The sequence below is a fragment of the Lycium barbarum genome, chromosome 12 (genome assembly GCF_019175385.1).
Source record: "Lycium barbarum isolate Lr01 chromosome 12, ASM1917538v2, whole genome shotgun sequence".
NCBI lineage: Eukaryota > Viridiplantae > Streptophyta > Magnoliopsida > Solanales > Solanaceae > Lycium > Lycium barbarum.
In genome coordinates, this window is record NC_083348.1 from 93,281,736 (window position 1) to 93,307,620 (window position 25,885).

A 25,885-nucleotide genomic window follows, 5' to 3' on the forward strand; every position below is an offset into this window, starting at 1 on the left:
TCCCAACAGTTAAGCAGTATTTCCTCTTTATGATTCTTCCGAATATAAAAGCGTTACAATCGAAGAGCGACCAATGATGCCAATTTAGACTTATTCTTATTCCTAAGTTAGTCTATTAAACGAGGGTTAACGCCTCGAGTCATTGTTATTCAATCTTACCAATATTGACTCTCTTTCCCAAGAAAAGTCAATATAGTGGCTTCGGCTAATGCTTGCAATCATTACCCAACGTTACAACTCAAAGATAGAATAAATAACAACAACCATTATGCATATATCAATAATAGAAACCCATTCACATAATACCCATCATGGGATTCACAACCTTAGAATTGAAATTAGCTACTCATAATGTTTCTTGACAGAAAAAGCTTAAAGATTAACATAATACACTTACAATACTAATACAAGATGGAATGAGAGTGAAGTTGTTGCCTTAAATGCTCCAACCACTTCAAGATTAAAAACCTAGGGTTTATGCCTCTAAAATAAAATCTGAATGATGAATTAAAACCCTACATTATGTATTTATAGAGCCGAAAATCGCGCCAAGTTTCTGGACAAAAATGCCCTTACGCCGCATTGTTACGGACCGTAACTCAGGTTACGGTCCGTCCTTCATTTCGTCATTTGACCACTTTGACGTTACGGCCACCATGCGACGGACCGTACCCTGTGTTACGGTCCGTCCTTCTGAAGCGTAAGTGGTGACAATTACTTGGCAACTCTCTGGAATTTTGGATGATGTTACGGTGAAGGGTTACGGACCGTAACATGAGTTACGGACCGTAACATGAGTTACGGACCGTAACACTAAACCGTAACACTGAAGGTTTTATTGAAACTCTCTGGAAATTTTAGCTCATGTTACGGTGACATGTTACGGACCGTAACATGAGTTACGGACCGTAACATGAGTTACGGACCGTAACACTCCACCGTAACACTGATGGTTTCAATGAAAACTTTCTGGAAATTCAGGCCCTGTTACGGTTCAAAGGTACGGACCGTAACATGAGTTACGGAGCGTCGCTTAGCTCCAATTTGTCCGTTTTTTCAGCATTACTTCTCATTTCCGATCCTTAGTTAATCAACCCTATAAAACACAAAAATAACATAAGAAACAATGTAAAAACACTTAAAATCAAGCAACATGTCTAGTTACAAAGGCATAAAATGTGCTAAAATTCACGTCACATCAACACCCCCAACTTAAGCTTTTGCTTGTCCTCAAGCAACTACAACAATACTCGCTACTAACACACGACATCTTAGCAAAATAAGAATGACTACGGTGGGTTTGGCATGTGTTTCTAGCACGGACTCTTCGATCCAAGAAAAATATTTAGGCTCTTATCCATCTCCTGTTTGTGACACAAAACGCACATTTCAGAAAAATTTCAATTAACTATGCAACCTCAATTAATGACACAATCATAGTACGGGGATCTCTGTGCACATGAATTTCAACTTCCGGAAAGCCAGTTACTTTGAAACCTACAATCCTTATGCCCTCACATAGACCAAAGAATGTCCCAACACACATTTACGACATAAATGGGACAGAAGACTAAAGAGACAGAAGAACACTCACACGCACAAAGAAATTTGCATACCATGCGTGCACAAACCATAGGCTTGCCTTTATTTTCCATGCATTCAACTCTGAGCAATTTGATCGTGATCACATTAGGACTTTTTGGGCTTGTAACGTTGGCTTAGGGACGGGTAGGATGAATATTTGGGTATCGGTGACTCACTCTCCTCGACACTTCTTTTTGACTTCATTCATCATTCTTCCTATCATTTCCGACCCTCCATCTTTAGCGTGGATTTATTTAGAACTTATATACCTATATATCTAATTTTTTTTTTTTTTATATCCACGCTGAATTATGTCCCTTTATATTCGTGATCACCCCCAACAGGCCTTTGACCTCATTTTCCGCATCTTGACTTATCACCCCCAACTTAGGCTTTTAGCCTCATTTTCCGCACTTTTGACTTGTCACCCCCAACTTAGGCTTTTAGCCTCATTTGTCATTCTTCCGTGTCAAGGAGGGACTTGGTGTCAAATGGGATTATTCACAGAAGGGAAATAGGTTAGTTCATGGTTAATCGAAGAAAAAGTCTATAGGCTCAAAAATGGGAGACTAGGGATCATTTTCTGTACGGGCCAGGCTCATTTAAGATACTTGAGGGTTAATACAAAGAAAGCCTAAGATCACTTCACAATCAAATTCTCCTTAGAATTCACGCACGACCAACCGGGCAAGTTCTAGATTGCAAGCATCATATGCAAATAGAAGCTAAAAAAACTCACCACATAATGGTATAAGGATTGTTTAAATATTCCGACTTCATTTCCATTTGAAGATTTCATATGCATAAACACCCTTTCTTTGCAATGTCATTAAAAGAACCATACATGTCAATATCAACAACTCATTTTTGATGTATATCACAAATTATTTTTCGGAGGGATATCATTGAACTTGTAAAAACCATTTATATCTATGCTAGAAACACGGACCACTACCACTTAAGTCATCATTACTTTACTTCTATATTAAACATCCTAAACATGCTAGGTTTAACAAACACATAGCAAAGAACAGCCGATGAACGTCCTAACACATACTTGCTAATAAAAATAATACCAACAAAACAAAACAATAACAATTGTCTTACACACATGCTTATTATCACAATTTTGGGATAAAATACCCATCAAAACAAAAATACTAAAAACAATATCCAGTATACTAAAACAGCAATCCCAACAACCAATCAGTAAATACCACACCCCCAACTTAAAAGCATGCATTGCCCTCAAAGCATCAATATAACGCATTTAAAAAAATGGAGGGCCTCCCTGGAGTGCACTAGGCACTCGGATCTGTCGCAACATCATGGGGTGGAGCAGTGGGTGGGGGAGAAATACGGTGAACCGACTCAATGGGCTGAGCTAAGCTAGAAGTAGCTCCTGCGGTGTCGGAACTTAACCGGGACTCCTGGCGGATTCTTTTCAAAGTACGCCGCTCCTCTTCCTCATTCTGTGGGCGCAACTCAGCATATGGATCAAGACTTTGGAGAATGGGCTCGAGATCTGGCGATGCTCTGCTTCGCTTCCCTTTGTCCACAGAGGGGATATCCTCCTCCAACTCCTCGTCGTGCTGTTCCTCAACCGTGTCTTCGTTGTCATCATCCCCTAGTAGGCTCTGAACCGGCTAGTATAGGCTCTGTACCAACTCCGTGTGTACTTTAGGAACCTGGTCTGTCACCACAGCCACTTCCTGGGCCTTCAATTTCTGCACATCATCCTTAACAGACCGCAACTCACTCCGAATAGCGCCCAATTCCAATGTAGGGTGTGTCCTAGTCAGCTCAGTCATCCTGCCCTCAATACCATATATTCGGGAGTAGATTTGTAGGTGGTCCGCAGCCATTTGTTCTTTTATCGGTCGCAGCGCTGCATCAATAGCCCTTTTTGTGTATAATTTTAGCTCAGTCATGATCTGCTTGACCTGCATATCTGTGCGATCCGCTTGCAGGACCACTGCCCCAAAATTGTCCCGGTTGAACATCATTTTTCTCGCAAGCTCGGGTGGGACTCCTGGTGTTGCCTGCGGTGGTGCTGGGCTTGCTCCAGTGGAAGAGGTAGGACCACCCGAAGTAGGTGTGGGTGGAGGTGGCATAGGCTGTGTAGCATGATCAGCCGGTGGAGCCTCAGAATCTGTGGGCTGATCCGCAGCAGCTCCCTCTTCACCCATGATAGCCAAGGGTATAACATCTGACCCAGTAGGCCCCTCCGGCACCTCAGAAACCGATGCAGAGGGCAACGAACCCTGGCTCAACACCTCATCTTTCGCCTTTGTGATGTCATAAATATGGCTGGCAATCACACTGTGATCGATATGGGGTAGGGGTTCTGGTTCTGCACGCAAGCATAGTAGCGTAAGCAGGCATGGATGAATGAGGGAAGTGGCCGGCTGGGTGGCTCTCTCTCGGAGGTCTTCGGCTATCAGTCGTCCGAAGTTGATCTTATATCGCGACATTATGGAAGCCACAAGAACAACCCTGTCTGGAGTCAAATAATTATCTGATTGGGTAGGACGGATGCGGAACAGAACAATTTGCCACCAAAACTTGGCCTCTGGCGTTAGGGTGTTTTACCAAATCCACGTGGTGGCTGTCAACTTTGGCACTATGGCCCATTCAGGATCTATTGTCCGTGCAATAACAGAAGCTACCCATTTTCGGACGGGGATTGTATCCTTCTGTTCAATTTTGTAGGCAAACTCCCCTTCTTCCGCTGCTGTAGGCTCTATATAATCTTCCCCGAATAGTGTTTTATTTATAGCCGATGGAGAGACATCTATCTTCTTTGTCCGGAATACCACCTCATTCATTTCCAGTACTTGAGTTGCTCGCTGCCCTTTCTTCACTACTTTGAATACAGCTGCCCCATATGAAGCGTAGAATTCCCTAACAAAAATCGATATGTAGGACCCAACAAGGTTTTTCAAAAACTCCAACTTGTGGAATCGGATAGTATCACTAATGCCGGGATATCCTTCTATTCCATCGAAGATGACATTTCGTTCCTCGAAAATACTCCGCCTTGTTATACAAATCTTTAGATCCCTTCACATTAAACCGGAGGATCTTCTCAGTCATAGCTTGCAGCCGAATGTCAAGTTTCCTTCTTTCCTGTTCGCGCTCTTTTTCGCACTCCTCCGCAGTAGGCTATCTAATGGGTGGTTGAGGTCTGTGTGTTGGTGTGATAGCCCGCTGGGGTTCACTTTGGCTCGACGAGCTCGACTCTCTCAACTCCTCAGTCGAGGAGGAACTTTCTGATTGTGGGTCTGGTTGGCCGGGTGCAACTGGTGGGGGTGGCTTGCTAGGTGCGACCGACCTCTTTTTAGGCCTGGTGTCCTTGATCAGATCGTCGTCGCGCAGCCGTGAGGTTACTTTGCTTGCAGCACGACCTTTTCCTTTTTGCGCGACCTTAGGTGAAGCCTTCTTTGATTGTCGTGGTTTATCCATACCTGTGGAAGGAAAAGTTAGATATGATGTACGAGAAGTTGTTAAAAAAAAATTAGACCCCTTATGAATTTAAGCTAAGGACTTTAATTAGGCCAGGTACCGTAACACAGTCGACGGACCGTCGATGGTGTTACGGGCCGTATCTTCAACCGTAACTGAAATGGTTCAATTAAGCAAAGGGACCGTAACACAGTCGACGGTCCGTATCGTAGGATACGGTTCGTAACGTCTCACCGTAACATGATCAAAATTTCCAGAAAAGTTACTGGAAATTTGAGAGGTGTTACGGTATGATGTTACGGTCCGTCACTCGTGTTACGGTCCGTAACACCTCACCGTAACGTCTGTCAAAATTCCAGAAGGTTTTCATAGAATCCATCGATGTTACGGTGTGGTGTTACGGTCCGTAACATAGGATACGGTCCATAACATCCCACCGTAACATCAGCCAAATTTCCAGAAAGTTTTCATGGAAATTATCGGTGTTACGGTGCGATGTTACGGTCCGTAACGTACGTTACGGTCCGTAACACATAATGACGGGCAACGGATTAGCAAACAAATGACTTGGCCAAATTTTCTCGTTTTAAGCACGAGGCCAAGATTTTCGACTTAATGTCCCATGGGTATGTTGTAAAACAATATTATATCCCCTCACATGCCTCGGGTTACTCAGACTTCACCCGGTTTTATTAAAGTTTTTATTTGGGACTTTTATGGAACAGTTGGTGGGGAAACCGATTTAGTAATTTCACAAATGAAACCTTTAACCGGATTTGCCCTCCAATTCAGTGGGAAGCAATTGCTTGTGCCCACGAATCTTTTAAACAACACCAATACCAATCCCAACCCCCAACCATTGTCAAATCCCCCATAACTTATCAATTGAAATTCAAACTCAATCAACACAGCCCAAAACACGAATTTCAACGCATATTATACGAAATTACTCATGAGCATCATAGAACTCGCATTGATAGCTAAAAAAAAAAAAGCAAAGACATGTAATACCTGATCGTTGGCGATTGTAAGGATGAAACTCAAACTTACAACAGGGATTGTGATAAGAAGATAACAAAGAGATTTTTAGAGAAATATGGGGGAGAATGGAAAGATGAAGAGAGGAGGATGTGAAAAAGAGAAGAGAGGATTTATGAGGGAGACGGAGTTGAAAAACGTTTTAAGAATCCTTTTAATTTGAAATGGGAACCGTCGGTAATGTATTTAAACATTTCCGACAATTACGTTACCTGTTACGGACCGTATCCTGAGATACGGACCGTATCTTGTGTTACGGTCCATCAAACGACCCCGTTTCACTTATTCATTAATGACCTGGCAGTCCAATCGACGGACCGTAACTCATGTTACGGTCCGTATCACCTGGCGTAACATGTTGAAAATTTCCAGTGAAGCCCAGATTTTGTATCAAAGTTACGACTCAGTGTTACGGTCCGTAACACGTACGACGGACCGTAACTTGTACCGTAACACTCTTCCTCATCCTTCAGTGATTTTTTCTTTTTTTCTTTTTGCCTGTTACGCTTCATGATACGGACCGTAACATGAGTTACGGGCCGTAGCGTCTCGCCTTGGATCACTCAGGGGTTATTTGGTCCCTTCAGTTCTCAAAATCCCACCACATTAGCACATCAACAACACAAAAGAATACAAGGAAAATACAAACTTTAAACTACTTACAAAGCAGTAAATGTGGGTTGCCTCCCACACAACGCTTGGTTTAACGTCACAGCTCGACGTGGTACCTCATTTTCGAGTTCAGGAGCCATATTTCAAACGATACCTATCCACGACCTTACCATCATCAATACACCAATGGTAATGCTTCACTCTTTGTGCATTCACCTTAAAAGTCCGAGTGCCATCCTCGGATTTCACCTCAATGACGCTTCCATTTGGGGACACACTCACAATTTCAAAAGGACCAGACCAACGAGACTTTAACTTGCCTGGAAAGAACTTCAGGCGTGAATTGTACAACAAGACCAAGTCTTTTGGCTGAAAATCCCTTTTTAGGATCTTCGTGTCATGATAGTATTTCATCTTTTCCTTGTACAGTGTTGCACTTTCATAGGCATTGTACCTAAATTCATCCATCTCGTTGATTTGAAACAACCGCAGCTTGGTTGCTTCATGCCAATCCATATTCAGCTTTTTCAATGCCCAAAGGGCTTTATGCTCAAGCTCAATAGGCAAATGACATGCCTTCCCAAATACCAACTTATACGGTGAAGTCCCTATAGGCGTTTTGAATGCCGTGCGATATGCCCATAAAGCATCATCCAACTTTTTAGACCAGTCAGTGCGATTCACATTGACCGTCTTTGCCAAGATGCTTTTTATTTCTCTGTTTGAGACCTCAACCTGACCACTCGTCTGAGGATGATATGGAGTGGCAACCCTGTGATGCACACCATATTTTTCAAGAAGATCAGCAAATGGTTTATTGCAGAAATGAGATCCACCATCGCTAATAATAGCTCTAGGAGTGCCAAATCTAGTAAAGATGTTCTTTTTGAGAAACGCATTGACTCTCCTACCATCATTGTTAGGCAAGGCCACCGCCTCCACCCATTTGGAGACATAATCCACTGCGACAAGAATGTATTTCAGGCCGTAGGAGCTCACGAAGGGCCCCATAAAATCAATTCCCCATACATCAAATAGCTCCACCTCAAGAACAAAGTTCATCGGAGTTTCATGCCTCCGACCTATTGTGCCCTGGCGTTGACATTTATCACAAGAACGTGCCAACATATTTGCATCACGATAAATGGTTGGCCAGTAGTAGCCACACTCTAGCACCTTGGCTGCTGTTCAATTTCCACTGTGATGTCCACCAACTGGAGAATCGTGGCACGCTTTCAAAATGTCCATCACCTCAGATTCCGCCACACATCTCCGGATCATATTGTCAGCACACGTTCTGAATAAGTAAGGCTCATCCCAATAATACTGTCGGCAGTCTCTCAAGAACTTCTTCTTTTGATATGTCTTCAACTCTTTAGGAACGATGCCAGTTACCAAATAATTGGCAATATCGGCATACCATGGTGCCACATCATTGGAAATGACCAAAACTCTTTCATCCGGGAAAGTGTCATCAATATCTAGCACATCACTCGGTCTCCCTGGTGCTTCAAGTCTGGAAAGATGGTCAGCTACTTGATTTTCTAACCCTTTCCGGTCTTTGACTTCAAAGTCAAATTCCTGTAGCAACAAAACCCATCTTATCAACCGAGGCTTAGCATCCTTCTTTGCCATCAAATAGCGCAATGCAGCATGGTCAGTGTGAACCACCACCTTGGCACCCAACAAATAAGCCCGAAACTTTTCAAAAGCATAAACAATGGCAAGTAATTCTTGCTCTGTTTCTGTATAGTTCAGCTGAGCTCCATTCAATGTTTTGCTGGCATAATAAATTGGGTGCAGGATTTTGTTTAGCCGCTGACCAAGCACAGCTCCAATTGCAAGACCACTGGCATCACACATTAATTCAAAGGGAAGTGACCAATCTGGGGACACCACAATCGGTGCGGAGGTTAATTTCAGCTTCAACTCGTCAAATGCCTTGATTCACTTCTCATCAAAATTGAATTTGGAATCTTTTTCCAAGAGTTTGCACATTGGATTTGCAATTTTTGAGAAGTCTTTGATAAACCTTCTATAGAATCCGGCGTGTCCCAAGAAACTCCGAACTCCTTTGACAGAAACGGGCGGCGGGAGTTGTGAAATCACATCTATTTTGGCTTGATCAACCTCAATCCCTTTTTCTGATATCTTATGGCCAAGGACAATGCCCTCCTTGACCATAAAATGACACTTTTCCCAGTTGAGCACAAGGTTGGTCTCCTCACACCGTTGCAACACCCGATCACGATGAACCAAACATTCATCGAATGAATCTCCCACCACAGAGAAATAATCCATGAAGACTTCAAGAAAGTTTTCAACCATATCAGAGAATATGGACATCATGCATCGTTGGAATATAGCTGGGGCATTGCAAAGACCAAATGACATTCAGCTGAAAGCGAATGTCCCATAGGGACACATGAAAGTAGTCTTTTCTTGGTCTTCCAATGCGATATTTATCTGGTTGTACCCTGAGTACCCATCCAAGAAACAGTAATAAGATCTTCCAGCTAGCCGATCAAGCATTTGATCAATAAAAGGCATAGGGAAGTGATCCTTGCAGGAGGCAGTATTCAATTTTCGGTAGTCCATACACACTCTCCAACCAGTGACAGTCCTTGTTGGAATCAACTCATTTCTAGAGTTTGAGACAACAGTGATGCCTCCTTTCTTTGGCACTCACTGGACTGGGCTTACCCATTGACTGTTGGCAATAGGGTAAACCACCCCAGCATCTAGCCACTTAATAATTTCCTTCTTCACCACCTCTTGCATCGGTGGGTTTAATCTTCGCTGATTTTCAACACTTGGTGAACTTTCCTCCTCCAACTGTATTCGGTGCTCACAAATTCCGAAAGGAATCCCCCGGATGTCTGCAATAGTCCATCCCAAAGCTCTTAAATGCTTTCTCAATACTTCGATGAGTCTTTAGATTTGACCCTCATTCAGAAGTGATGACACAATAACTGGGAGAGTGGCATTCGTTTCAAGAAACACATATTTAAGATGAGCTGGAAGTTGCTTGAGATCCAACTTCGGTGGCTCAATAATTGATGGTTTTGCTGGAGGAGTTGTTCGTTTCTCTAGATCAAGAGATAGTTTCTTGGGCTCATAAGAGTAAGACCCCAGACCGATGAGTGCATTTATTGTCTCAGTATATCCCTCCATTTGTTCAGCATCAAAATTTACCAAGATGGCCGATAGTGCTTCACTCAAACATTCTTCCTCCATTTTGAATTCCACAGCATCATCCACCTCATCAACTGAATTGATGACTGAAATACTTTGATAAGGACTAGGTAATTTCATACCTCTGCTTGCGTGGAAAGTCACCTCCTCATCGTTCACCCGGAACTTTATTTCGTGTTTCTCGGAATCCATAAGAGCTCTCCCTGTGGCAAGGAAAGGTCTTCCCAGAATAATAGGAATTTCTTGATCAATAGCACAATCAAGAATCACGAAATCTGCCGGCAGAAGGAACTTCCCGATTTGAACCAGCAGATCATCAACTACCCCCACTGGCCTTTTTATCGATCTGTCAGCCATCTGCAATCTCATGGTAGTTGGCCTCGGCATCGCTAACCCTGATCTCATAAAAATTTCCAGGGGCATAAGATTTATGCTATCCCCGTTATCACATAAAGCCCTAGCAAACTTTTGCTGCCCTATGGTGCATGGAATTGTGAATGCTCCAGGATCTTCCCTCTTTTGCACTGTGGTCTTGGAAAGAATGGCACTAACGCGGTGAGTGATGCCCACAGTGTCATGTTTCAATGGTTTTTTCTTCTTTGTTAAAAGGTCCTTCAAATACTTAGCAAAGCCAGGCATTTCTTGGATAGCATCCATGAACGGAAAATTCATCGTTAACTGCTTGAGTTGATCATAAAATCGCAAGCACTTCTCATCTTCTGTTTTTCTCACCAGCCTTTGAGGAAAAGGTGGTGAAGATTTGAACAATTGGCTCAAAGGGCGAAGAGCACCGGAAAGTTTTGCCTTCCCCTTTTCCTGGTTTTCCACCGGTTCCTTTGGTTTATTAAGATTCAGCTCTTCTTCAACTACAATGGGGGACTTCCTCCCCTGCTTCTTCCTCGACAATATCATCCAATACATTAGGCTGCGCTTCTTTTTCAACAATTGGTTCCTGATCAATTGGCTTTTTATTGTCACCCTGAAGTATTTTTCCACTTCTGGTGCTAATGGCAAGTACATTCTCCACAGAGTTCACTCCACTACCTTTTGGATTAGGAACTGTATCACTCGGTAATTGTCCCCGTTGAGGAGTATGCACTTCTCGGGAAAGGTCTCTGAATTGCGCTTCAAGCTTCTGAATGGAAGCTGAATGCGATAGTTGGACCTGGGACATTCCCATGATTGTGCTCTCTGTTCTGTCTTGATTCATCAGCATTTTCTGCATCATACTCTTCAGTTCTGCAGAATCATTAGACGTGTTGCCAGCAGAGTTAGTAGCTGAATTATCTCTCCATGGCTGGGAATTGGATGCTTGCCCCCTAGGTGGAATGTAGGGGTTAGAGCTCTTGTTGCCATAATTATAGTTATTGTAATTCCCTTGATTGGGATTACCCTGATCAGTTCTTCCATAATTATTTCCTTGGTAATTTTGTTGAGGCCTTTGCCATGGGTGATTACCGGGACCTTGGTAGTTTTGCCGTTGATAACCCCCTTGCGAGTTATTGACATAATTCGCATCCTCATATTGTGGCTGCCCCTCAAGATAAGTTTCGTCAGAAACTTGATACATTCCGAGAGCATGAGGTGGCATCTCATCGACAACATTTACACATTTGGCCTCTTTCTCCATAAGCCTTTTGGATAATAAATCCACGGTGGTTTGCAATTGAGCGAACGCATGATCTCGCTCATGATTTTCTTTGGCCACCGCGGCCACAGAGGGACTACCATATGATAAGAATTCGCTATCACTCGAATGCCAGGCTTGATTATGGGTAGTAAGCTTGTCGAGCAACCGGGTGATGTTGACAAAGGATTTGTCCATGAAGCATCCCCCAGCTGCAGTGTTGACAACTATTTGATTCATTGTATCTAGCCCCTTGTAGAACTTCTCTGTGAGAATTGCATCTGGAAATCCATGAGTCGGAGATTGAGCTAGCTAATATTTGAACCTTTCCCATGCAGCATATAGTTGTTCCCCTGGAAGTTGTTTAAACCCAAAAATCTTATCTCGAAGCTCAGCCTTTTTGCTGGGTGGGAATCATTTTTTTAGAAAGATATTGGCCAGCTCATTCCAGGTATGAATAGTATTGCTCGGGAGCTTTTCATACCATTCCCTAGCTTGGCCAGCTAAGGAATATTTGAAAACCCGCAGTCGCAGTGCATCAGCAGGAACAACACCTTGAGATTGTTGGGAACATACATGCACGAAATTCTTTAGCTGTCGAAGTGGATAGTCCTCCGAAGAATTTCGGAAATAGCCTTCAAGTTTCAATAGCTGATAGATAGAACTATCAATTTTGAAATTAGCATTTCCTGTTCTCGGGGGAACTACAGCAGAAGCGTAATCAGCTTCGTCGATGAATTCTGCAAATACATTCTCATCCTCATCTTCTTCTGGTGCAGGATGGTTCACTTGGATCCCCCTTGGTTCCCTTGATTGCGATGGGGTCTTCCAGCCATGTTCACCTGGTTCACTAAAACAGCAAACGAGGTGTGATGGAATAGAAAAAGTTTTAAAGAATAGTACACAACAATTAGTAATTTCTGAACCGTATTCCCCGGCAACGGCGCCAAAATTTGATACGCTCAAATTACACCTATTAATGGCGTAAAGCGGACGTTGTCAAATATAGTAACCCAACAAGGTTGGGGTCGAATCCCACAGGGAATATGGAGAGAAAAGAGTACTAATCGTATGCGATACCGGTCTTTAAATGCTTTAATCCTATTCCGGATAGTTTGAATTGATTGTTGAATAATGTAATTTAATACTTTGACTTAAAATGTAATTAATGTGAGAGAGAGAGACTAAGGTTGTGTTCCCCAATTTGATTAGATATTATGCTTCAGGTTTCAAAGTGATATACTTCTAATGGTTGTTCTATGAATATGCACTTGGTCTCTTAAAGACTTCTTAATGTTTCCCAACAGTTAAGCAATATTTCCTCTTTATGATTCTTCCGAATATAAAAGCGTTACAATCGAAGAGCGACCAATGATGCCAATTTAGACTTATTCTTATTCCTAAGTTAGTCTATTAAACGAGGGTTAACGCCTCGAGTCATTGTTATTCAATCTTACCAATATTGACTCTCTTTCCCAAGAAAAGTCAATATAATGGCTTCGGCTAATGCTTGCAATCATTACCCAACGTTACAACTCAAAGATAGAATAAATAACAACAACCATTATGCATATATCAATAATAGAAACCCATTCACATAATACCCATCATGGGATTCACAACCTTAGAATTGAAATTAACTACTCATAATGTTTCTTGACAGAAAAAGCTTAAAGATTAACATAATACACTTACAATACTAATACAAGATGGAATGAGAGTGAAGTTGTTGCCTTAAATGCTCCAACCACTTCAAGATTAAAAACCTAGGGTTTATGCCTCTAAAATAAAATCTGAATGATGAATTAAAACCCTACATTATGTATTTATAGAGCCAAAAATCGCGCCAAGTTTCTGGAAAAAAATGCCCTTACGCCGCATTGTTACGGACCGTAACTCAGGTTACGGTCTGTCCTTCATTTCGTCATTTGACCACTTTGACGTTACGGCCACCATGCGACGGACCGTACCCTGTGTTACGGTCCGTCCTTCTGAAGCGTAAGTGGTGACAATTACTTGGCAACTCTCTGGAATTTTGGATGATGTTACGGTGAAGGGTTACGGACCGTAACATGAGTTACGGACCGTAACACTAAACCGTAACACTGAAGGTTTTATTGAAACTCTCTGGAAATTTTAGCTCATGTTACGGTGACATGTAACGGACCGTAACATGAGTTACGGACCGTAACATGAGTTACGGACCGTAACACTCCACCGTAACACTGATGGTTTCAATGAAAACTTTCTGGAAATTCAGGCCCTGTTACGGTTCAAAGGTACGGACCGAAACATGAGTTACGGAGCGTCGCTTAGCTCCAATTTGTCCGTTTTTTCAGCATTACTTCTCATTTCCGATCCTTAGTTAATCAACCCTATAAAACACAAAAATAACATAAGAAACAATGTAAAAACACTTAAAATCAAGCAACATGTCTAGTTACAAAGGCATAAAATGTGCTAAAATTCACGGCACATCACTGGGTTATCCCAACAATAATTTTTATACCATGTTTGGTACAAGGTATAAGTTTATCCCAGCACTAATTTATACCTTATACCAAACATAGTATAAAAATTAGTGCTGGGATAACCCAACTTATACCTTAAACCAAACGACCCCCAAGGGTATCAAACCTCCTAGGTTATAAAATGTATGTTCTTAATAAAGAGTGTTGGTTTAGCTCTATCCTAGGTTGACTAGGAGTGGGTTTACTAGACGCAAGGTTCCCGAGCGGACTACTCGAGTGAGAAGGCCACGCTGTCCCCGTTATTCGGGCACCCCGTGCATACGCCAACTCTCCTAAAATTTGGATTCTACGAAAGAAGTTTGCGGGTGCGCAAAACACACCTCGCGTGTACGTGTGATAGTGTGAGTTTCCAGAAGTGGAAGAAATATGAACGGAATGACAATTTACCAAAGCAGTAACACATATACAGTTTATATCAAACAAACAGTTTATATCAAACAAACAATTAATAGCATGTAAAAAACAGTTAACGAATAAATAAAGTAATTTCCAATAAGCACACAAAGCCTATTTAAACTAAGTCCGTTATGGTTAGAACCTATCTACATCCCCAGCAGAGTCGCCAAACTGTCATACCCCATTTTAACCGGGTTAAATTTAGAAGTACGACATATTGGAGATTCCTGTTTTATTTGTTTATTTTAAGGAGTCGCCACCTAATTATTCATGGTGAATTAGGACACCTAAAGTTTATTAAAGTTATGTTTAAAGTTAACTCTGTTTAAGGTCTGCGAAACTTAAGATTCTAGGTAAGGGTTCAATTAGTCTAAAGGGAAGGTATTAGGCACCCTTTAAGACCCATTAACAACGGTTAACCGACCGGACTTATAATTAATTAGGCTAAGCGTAAATATAGTATTATAGAAAGGAAAGTAGCTTTGTAAGTATGGCTAAAGTTATAGATAAACATGAAAAAATGCCATTTAAAATAGAATTTGTAAAAAGTAATAGTTTGTATAAAAAGAGTACTTTTAATGCTATTTTGAAATACGACTTATAAATGTTGTTAAGGTTTCGACTAATGATGTTATTTTAAAAATAAAGCTTGCCAAAGATAGTTTACATATGAGTATTAAAAAAAAAAGTGAATTTATGCAGCGTTTTGATAAATACTTGAAAGAAAAAAAAAACAAATTCAAATGGTGAGATATTAATGATTGTCTTTTGTATTTTAGGAGTATGAACAAAGTACGAAAATAGTTAATGCGAGTTTTATTTTATCTCTTTTATTATTTCTTATAAAACTATACTCAATCAAAGTATGTACAATTTGGATAAATCTAAAAAAAATCAACAAACGTGTGCTTTAATTTATATGGGTCTATTCATTACGTTTGAATTCTTTAAGATAGTGAAAATAAATTATGATTCCCTTAGCTAGAGAAATGTAGTCATACTGTTTTTTAAGAATCAATTATTCGAATATATAAAATATCATAGATTCCACAAATAACTATAATATAGAAAGAGAATGAAATATATGGGCTAATCGTGAGTTTCTCCCTTAAGTTAAGCCACCCACTATGTTAAAATTAAACCCACTAATTTATTAGAATTCATCTAAGTTAATAAAAGTGAGATAAAATATTAGTCATACTAAACAAGTGAGAATACATAATAATAAAATAAGGAAAGAGGAAAAGAATAAATGGGTACGGCCCATTTATTAAGGCCCAATTGCTGCGAACTCTTTATGCTATTGGGCTTGGGCCCAGTAAATTTAGTATATGGCTGCGAATTTCATGCGGTAGCGGTGTCGTTGAGTCTCAAAGTGAAACTCTTCGGCTCCGGTGTACATGCCTTTTTTGTGTGCAATGAACTGGGGTCTTCGGGGTCTCGAATCTATGCTCGAACACGAACGACACTCGAATTCTTTTGAGTTCTAAACTCAACAAATCCGCAGACGAATGTTTTAAAGCCAAATAAAATCAAAGTGAATTTATTGGAAACCCTTTGTCGCGGCTAAAGTTCACCGGTAAAAGGAAGAATCAAGTGTAGAAGATAGTGGATGTCCCCAAAAACCACGAATCCTTGTTTCTCTTCCCCCCTTTTATAGAAAGGTGATTAGGTTTTTGTATGTGAGGTGCGGCGGTGAGTGGAGGGGAGCGTGTGTGGGGAAAAGGGAAGAGGAGCGGCGGTAGTGGGGAGTGAGACGAGGGAGATGAGGCGGAGGAAAGTGGGAAAAGGAAGAAAGAGAGATGAGGAGGGAGGCGGAAAAGTGGGAAAGAAAGAGGAGAGAGGCAAGGGGTGAGAGAGGCGGGGAAAGGAAAAGAAAAAGGGGGGTAGGGTTTAGAATAATGAGGTAAATGGGCCGCCGGGTCGGGTGAAATAATGGACTGGACCGAAATTAAGATGGTAATGGGCTGGTCCGTTTGGGCTGAAAATATGGGTTGAGTATAAAAATGTGGGTTATTTATTTGGGTAGGGAAATAATATTGTATTTGTATTTTTGGCCATTAATTTGGCTGAAAAATGTTGATCCTTCCTCCTTTATTTAATTCTTTTTTGGGCTTCTAATTTGATAACTAGTACAATATATACTATGTAAAGACGATTGATAATTAATATGTAGATAAAAATAAATATTTTGCAAAGTGTAGTCTTGTAATTAATTTAGCGATTCCAAACCCGAAAATGAAACGATGACGAACATTAAAAATTTGTGATAAAGTAATGCTCGTAATGTTTAAAAATAAGAGTAGTGAAAAATAATAGTAGTGAAAATAAAGTGTTTAGTTCTTCAGTAAATTTAGAAGCCCGAGTGAATAGAATTAAATAAGGGAGGGACAAAATTGGGTGTCAACAGGATCCCCATCAAAGATTGTATTCGAAACGTTCAAACCGTATATAGTAAAACTATAAGCAACAGAAAGGGATTTCTCGGGCGTAGACGCGCTTTTGAGATAGTCTTTGGAAATTGGCATACTTCTTTTCAATTGCTGCCAAGGTATATGGCACCTCTACAACATTTTAATAATGGTACTGCTGTAGAGTGACGGCTTATAGAGGGTAAAATCTTTAACTTCATATTTTGGACATTCAAATCATGCATTGATGGTTTTGCTCCCTGCCGACCAGTGATATCCATAGATGGTACGCATGTATATGGTGCCTACGACATCAAGCTCCTAATTGCAATAGGAATGGATGCCAATGGGTCAATATTTTCTCTTGCTTTCGCAATTGCCGCTAACGAGAGCAACGACACATGGGGCATCTTTTTGACCCATTTGAAAACTCATGTTATTAAGGATCGTACCGGCATATGCGTGTTGTCTGATCGTCATAAAGGAATATTGCACAATATGGCTAATTTACCGGGGTGACAACCTCCCTTTATTTACCATCGCTATTGTTTAAGGCACTTGAAGGCAAATTTGCAATCAACGTTTCACAATGGCACTCTAAACAAATTGATGTGGGGGGCTGCGATGGAGCATCAACAACGAAAATGGGCTGCAAAAATGGATCTGATCAGGGCAGTGAGTGAACCCATATATGTTTGGTTGATGAAGCTCGAAGTTGAAAAATGGACGCTTCATGCTGATGGAGGCAAAAGATGGGGCAAGCTCACAACAAACAGCTCAGAGTCTTTCAATGGCTTGCTGAAATCTGCTCGAGGACTACCTGTCACCGCAATGGTGAGAATGACTTTCAAGCAGGTTGTGGAGCGATTTGTTGTTAGGACAAGGCAGACTAGAGCGATATTAGCCGACAGCGGGACATGAATGCCAAAGCCCTTCAAAAATATGGAGCATTATAGAAAAAAAAAAGTAAGCATCACCAAATGACCGAGTATGACCCAATTCAACATGTGTATGAAGTTAGGACGGGTTATCGCAACGGTAAGGGTGGAAACGTGCATACCGTTTATGAGGCAACAAGAACATGCACTTGCGGTAAGTTGCAAACGTACCACATGTCGTGTTCTCATGCTGTCAAGTGCTTCGAGAGAATGAGAAAAACGGTAACAAGTTATGTGGCGGGGGAATACAAGGTCCACAGTTACCTTAGAGAATACTCCGGCCAATTCCACCCACTTGGTAATGAAGCTTATTGGCCAAACGAGCCGTTTTCGATGGTTGCTAACAAGGATTACATCAGGAAATTGGGCATTAACTCACGGAGTCGTAGACCCAATCAAATGGATGTTAGTGAAAGAACTTATTTTCGCAAGTGCTCTACATGTAAGCAATATGGCCATGACAAGCGTTCGGGTGGGCAACAAGGTCGTGGTAGTACAAGCACGTCTCGAAGCAATAGAACCTCTAAAACTTGAAGATTGTATTATAATTGTAATTTATTATTGTATTGCTTTGAATTAGTATTGTAATTAAATGGAATGAATTATTTTTTAATTAGTATAAACCTCTCGTATTGGATGAATTATTATTAAATCAAATATTTATATTTGTACATTCAAATATAATAAAACCCTTAAATCAAAACCCTATAAATATGACAAGTTTCAAAACTTACTTCGGGGCACTTTAGAACCCCTAAAACGACGATCCAAATGTTTAGGTGGACTTGATGTAATGAGCCGACATTATTGTACGCAAAAAAAAGATATTAAGTTTTATATAAAATATTGATATTTTGGGGTTTTGAAACATGACTAATCTTTGCCCAAAGTATGAAAAAAATGTGATTTGAAAGGTAACACCAAAAAAAAAAAAAAAAAAACAGAAGAGCCTTAACGCATGAATTTCGTGTGTGAAAGGCCGAAGCTGCATTTTTGCATTTTGGTCCTTTCACGCACGAATTTCGTGCGTTAAGGCTCTTCTGTTTTTTTTTTTTTTTTGCACTAGTTTGGTTCAACTTTTTTTTTTTTTTTTTTTTTTGTGCTAGAAAAGTCGCGGATTCGCACTTGCGCCGTTAGAGTTCCTTCACACTTCAACAATTTTACTTTATTCACTAATTAAATACCATCTTAATTTATTACTAAATCCTTCCTTACAATAAAACTATAAAAGATTATCAACGTTTTTTACGCGACTTTCCTTCTTGATTACACCACCAAGATGGTGTAAAAGAACAGTGGCTAGCAACGATTTTCGTAGTCCGAGTGTTAGATTATCCCACAGTGACACAGAAGATGTGAAGTTATCTCCGTATTCGTGTACTAGTTTTTTGGGTTGAACTATACCTAATGTTTATTTTATAATGGTAGTTGCATCTAATACATCCCTATTTTTCATTTACTCGATATTAAACCTATTATTCACGCTTCAGATGTTCAGTCGGAATGTGAAAGTATCATGTCTCCAACTCCACACAATTTGATCAACCTTAAGTGATATTATCTAGGGGCGGCTCGACATAATTGGAGGCCTAAAGCCAAACTTTAATTAGAGGCCTAAACCTAAACAATTAGAGGCCTAAACCTAAACAAACTTTATATACTTATATTTTATTTGAAATTTATTTTTTTAACTTTTTTTAGATGCTAAATTAATACTTAATAAGATTTTTATTATCGATTTCTTCGAATATTTTTCTTTTTCAATTGTTAATTTTAGGTAAACTTTTATCAATTTGAATATTGAAAAACATCCTTTTACTGAGACAATCATTACAAAAATTGTTGACATAATTCTATAAGCAATAACTTGACAAATTTTAGATAAAAATAATAGAGTTAGAACTATAGAATCTGATTCAAGAAACTGATAACTTAGTATACCCACTTTAATATCCTTGCTCAATGCTTGAAAACCTAAGAAGAAACAAAAAAAAAAAATCACTTTGTTCAACACTTTCGACTATTGACTCTTATTTTTGACAGAATATTACTCTAACTTATCAGATACTTTAAGAAAGAGAGTACAAAAGGAGTTAAAGAGAATAAAATATTGTGAGTGTTAGCTAACAGAATGTAAGAAGGCAAAACAACGTTTTCTTGATTTCTTCTATTTGAAAAAAATCAAAGAGAATAAAATAATATAAAATTTACAAAACAATATTACTACTTTTTATCATAAATAATCAAAATTTCCTTAAAGAAAAATTCACATAATCTATTCTTGGTAAAATTTGGGGCCCCGCAAATCAGGGACCTAAGGCATATGCCTTAAATGCCTAGCTATAGAGCCGGCACTGTGTAGGTGCAATATGCAGTGCAGGAACTTCAATGAATCAAATATGCCTCTATACTATGCGAGACTAGATAAATATGTCCTCCTATGGTTTCCGTTAAACCAAGAGGCATGAATGACTCACCTAATGGACGGCAGGGGCACATATGTGCCCACCTTTAAATAATGGTCATTCCATGCAATATCGTATAGTCGAGGAACATATCTGACCCTTTTCCATACATAAATGAATGGATGGACTAGTAACTAAATTGACCAAGTCTACTTTGAACATGAGATCAATTCATACTTTGGTTGCGACTCCCAGAGGTTACAGTTTATGTCGTCATAGTGAGCCGTGAAGATGTACTTAATAAAAGAGAAAAGACATCATTTTCTCCCTGAACTTGGCACGAAAACTCACTTTAGCAACTAAACTTAACTTCTAATTATATAGCCCCCTAAAGAACATAGGTTTCAATTATTTTTCACCCTGAAAAAATAATACCATTCTCACAATGTGAGGGGTATTACACTCGCGCCACATCATTGCCACATCGTTGCCACGTCATTGTTAGGGCAAAAACTACCAACCCTTCATTTTTTGTTTTTCTTTTATTATTTTTTCTCTTTCTTCTTTCTCCCTTTTCTTTTTCTTCTTCTTTCTCCTCATCCTCCCCACACTTGTAGCAACCACCACCGTCGCCGCCACCACAACCTCCACCATGACCATAACCACCGCCTTCTTAAATCAACCCAACTGAAAAATCCCATCTTTGTCATCTTCATCTTCCTCCTTATCCTTGTCATTCAAACCTCCATTATCATCAACAAAAAATCCCATCTTCAATTTTTTTTGTTGATACCAATCTTAATTTCAGTCCAAAATTAGCAAAATACCAACACTGCCTCTTTAAAAAGATGGAATCAAAATTTGAACGGAGGTGAGGAATGTTTGTGGGTTGCCCAGAAGAAGATAAAGCAAACCAATATTTGTGGGTTTTCTTAATTTGGTGATTTGAATGAGAAGTAGAAGCAAAATTGGAAGAAGATGGTCTGTTGGAAATTATTGTTGCTTCGGTGGTGGGGAAGGTTGGCGGCGGCGGTGGTGGTGGTGGTTATGGAGGTGGGGGTGGGTATAGTGGTGGTCGATCGAGACAGTGGGTATGGTAGTGGTGGTGGTGGATACGATAGTGGTAGCCGTGGTGAAGGTGGATATCGAGGAGGTGGTGGTCACGATGGTGGTGGTGGAGGTGGCAATGGTGGGGGGGGGGGGGGGGGGTTCAATTGGGTTGATTTAAGTGGGGTGGGGGAAGAAGAGCGGTTGGGGGTGGGGTGGGGGGGTTTCAGTTGGGTTGATTTAAGTGGGTGGGGGAGGAGGAGCGGGTGGGGGGTGGGAGTGCATTTTTATTTTTATTTTATTTTTTAATTGTATATTATTTTTATTTTATTTTTTAATTGTATAATTATATACTCACTCTGTTTCAATTTATGTGAACCCATTTCCTTATTAGTCCGTGCCAAAAAGAATGACCTCTTTCTATATTTGGAAACAATTTACCTTTATGCAATGATTTATAGCCACACAAAAAATATATGTGACTCATTTTACACCACAAGTTTAAAAGACCTCTATATTTTCTTAAACTTTGTGCCCAGTCAAATGGGTTTACATAAATTGAAACAGAGGGAGTATATATCAGCAGGTCCACCTTTTTGTGTTCTTTACTCTCTTTTTTTTTTTTTTTTGTCACGTCAGCATTTGGGGTTGTATTTAATTAAGATGAAAGTTGTTTAGGGGGTATTTAACAGCTCATAAAGTTTAGTTGCTAAAGTGAGTTTTGCGTCCAAGTTTAGGGATGAAATGATGTCTTTTGTATTAATAAAAAGAGTAAGAAATGATTTTTGTTTTTTTAAAACAACAAATAATTTAGAATAAATATAATTTGTTAAAACGACTAATATTTGAAATAAATGACAGCAATATTTTAATTTGTGAGACTATATTGGGTATGTTGTTGTTATTTGTTGACAACAGTATTTTAATATACTTAACTTTTAATTACTATAAATTCAATGTTTTCCTTGTTTCAACGTCTTAAAAAAAGTGATAGATATAAGTTATGCAAAGAAGACAATAATAAATTGACCAAAAAAATGAAGCTCCGGTGAAACAACTCGAGGGTAACATATATCAGTTGATAAGGAACAATACATTGTATCGACAACCGACCAATTAACTAAAACCCTAAGTTACTAGAGTACTCCTAGTTGCTAAATTGACTATGACGACTTTGAACATTCTATCGCCCGAAACGAAGACTGAGAACATGCTCCCAGCCGTGCTTTGATTGTGTACTGCGACTCCAAAGCTTACCGTTTACATCCACATATTTATTTGACTAGTTTTTATGTACGTGTCTCACCCGTAAACCCTCAACTATGAACAAACAAAGAAGAAAAAAAGGGTAAACTAACCCCCTGTTTGGATGGTGGTTTCCCGTGGTTCATTAATGTATGATTTTTTATGAAACCATGTTTGTCTCCATTGTTCTTGAAATTATGTGGTATGGGACATGGTTAACAACCACCGGGAGTATGCCTCCAGACTCTAAAGTGAACTAAATAAAACATTATGTAGCAATCACTATGGACTTTCCATGAGGAGAATCATAAGGTCATAGGATCCCAAATTTCTCTCACTTTAAACTCAAAATTCTCTCTGGAAGTGTTGCGATTTCTGATCTTCATATATTGTTAACTCTTCAAAAGAATGAGCCAAAGGCTAATACCACACGTTGGAGAGTTATCAATATTTGAATCACATTGTCACTTCACGTTCCATTGGTTCTTCCATTCCTAGCATTTCTGATTCTCAGATTGGGTACCTGATTCTTGTCCAGATTGAGAATTTTTTTTCCTGCACCAGGCAGCTCAGAAAAGCTATAAAATTTTGATGTACCTGCAAAATCAAAAGCAACGTTAGATAAGAAATCAGCCAGACTATTTCCCTCCATGTATGTATGTTGTATTATCACATTAAAGTTTTTCACTGCTTTCTTGATTCTCCCAACTTCTGTGATAATACACCATGATGCTTGCCATACTTCTTCAATGATATTCTTTAGCAACAATGAATCAGTCTCCAAAATTAGGGGATGGATCTCCTGTTCCACACAATATATCAAACCCTCCAGAATTCCCCTAGCTTCAGCCACTACATTGGTTGTATCGCCTATCTCTGCACATTGTGCATAAACCAAGTCTCCTTCCCAATTTCTTACACAAAAGCTGTAGGAACTAGGTCCTGGATTTCCCCTTGAAGCCCCATCTGTGTTGCATTTAAACCACATATTATAAGGGAGTTTCCAGTGCACAATCTTGCAAATTATAGAGGGATTATAGTTCTCCAGAAAATCAATTAAATCAGGCCAGATGAAAGGGATATTAATTAGCCATGGATATCTCATCTTGGCGAGGTAAAATAGATTGTTATTGATTTCATGTACTACTCTTTTGAAGCTTACCCTTCCTCCATGCCTCATGGTATTTCTCCTCTTCCACAACTCCCACGCAATCATAGCTGGCAAAGCTTGGATTATAGGCTTGAGCTTCTCTCCACATTTGACTTGCCACAAAGATCTAATAACTTGGTGTAATTGTACCATGTGAACTTGAATGCCTGCTGCCTCCATAAAAATCTTCCATACCCCAGCTGCAAATCCTCCTGTCAGGAATAGATGTATCATTGTCTCTTGTTGTTGAGGATTAATACAACAGTAACACCTTGATACCACAGCTATTCTCATTCTCCTAAGATTATCATCAGTTGGGATATTTCCCCTCCATAGACTCCAAAGGAAAAATGATATCTTGAATGGTACTCCCTTGATCCACAATTGTTGAAAATCAGGGTGTATTTGCCCCTTCTGCCTTCGGAGTTGCCAAGCACTATTTACTGTAAACTGCCCTGTGCTTGTGGGCATCCACCATGGCCTATCCCATACCCCTTGAAGCTGCTCTATATAAATTTCCTGCTTAATATGTTCTACAATATCAGTGGGAAAAGACTGTTGTAGCACTGTATCTTTCCATCTTCCATCTTCAATGAGATCTGCTACATCCTCTAGTCCTTCATTGATAGGGTATTCATTGGGCACCACAAAGTGTAGTGGCCCCAGCTTTGTCCAGTTCTCATACCAAACATTAACTGACCCTCCTTTAATTTCCCACCAAATTTCATGCTCCATATCTTCTCTGGCTTCTAGCATCTTTTTCCACACTTGAGTTCCTCCTTTCCATTGAACCAAGGTAGGAATCACTTTCTTGCAGTATTTGTTCCACATGTAGTTTGCCCATAGAGTACTGGTGGTTCTGAATCTCCATCAAAGTTTTGCAAAAAGTGCTTTAGACACATCAAATAAAGATTTGAACCCTAGGCCTCCTTCCTGAATAGGTAAACAAACATCCTTCCATGATACCCAGTGTTTGCTTCTCCCTTCGTCCTTATTACTCCAGAAGAATCTAGCAAAGATCTTGTGAAGTTCATTCAACACACATTTAGGAGGAACAAGTACTGATAAGAGATGTAAAGGCATAGATTGCAACACACTCTTTATTAATACTGCTTTACCACCAAAAGATAATAACTTGCCCTTCCACGAATGCAATCTCCCTTTAATCTTCTTGATAAGATCAGCATAATACACCTTCCTTTTCCTGGAGTGAAAAGTGGGGCACCCAAGATAGGTGAATGGAAACCGCCCCATGGTAAAACCTGTGATAGCAGCCACTGATTGGATTAGATCATTTCCCACTTTAGAGTACATATAGAAAGAGCTCTTCTCCTTGTTAATAAGCTGTCCTGAAGTCACCTCATACTTATTCAAAACTCCCATGATACTCTGTAAAGAATCTGGATGAGCAGAAGCAAATATTATAGTGTCATCAGCATATGCCAAGTGGTTTAGAGGATTAGACCTAAACCAACTAATTTCTAATTAAGAGTTAAGGGTATTTTAGTAAACTTACAAGTTATTATACAGTACCATACAGTCAAACCAAACAATACAAATGTTATTAAACCACAACAAACGATACAGTCAAACCAAACAATACAAATGTTATTAAATCACAACAAACGATACAGTCTATCCAAACATTGTATTCATTAATACAGTACAATACAATACAATACAACACAATACTGTACCATAACATACTGTACATTAATGAACCACAGAAACAACCATCCAAACAGAGGGTAAGAGTTGGAAAAAATGACATACTGAAGTACTTCATTTATTACAAGGGCATAATACATAAACAAGCCCTCAAACTTGGCCTCAACTGAAAAGCATGCCCTCCAACTTTGGGTGTGCACAAGTAGGCACCTCAAATTATATAGAGTAATTTATATAGAGTCAACATAATACATTGTACCCACGTAGCAATATTTTAAATTTACACCCGCATAACTAACTTTTTAACGACAATATTTATACTCGGGATACAACGTTATACCCTTACTGTAAACATTATCTGTACTTTATTAATGGGATAGGAATTCTTAGTGGGACTTTCATAGATCCTTCGAAATGTATCAACCTTGTATAAAAGTGTATAAGAAGGTTTAACTGTAAACAATATATCAACCTTGTATAAAACTATATAAGAGGGTTTATACACCCTTTTGCAATATTATACAAAATTATACAATGTATATACACTTATAAAAAAGACTGGGTTTAGTCTCC

General features: G+C 39.6%; 1 non-coding gene across 1 annotated transcript; it reads left to right on the top strand.

Moving 5' to 3' along the window:
- The first annotated feature begins 11,807 nt into the window (after positions 1-11,807).
- On the top strand, positions 11,808-11,914 carry LOC132625338 (small nucleolar RNA R71). Its single transcript, XR_009576776.1, has one exon. It is a non-coding gene; the product is annotated as a small nucleolar RNA R71 (small nucleolar RNA).
- The last annotated feature ends 13,971 nt before the right edge of the window (positions 11,915-25,885 follow it).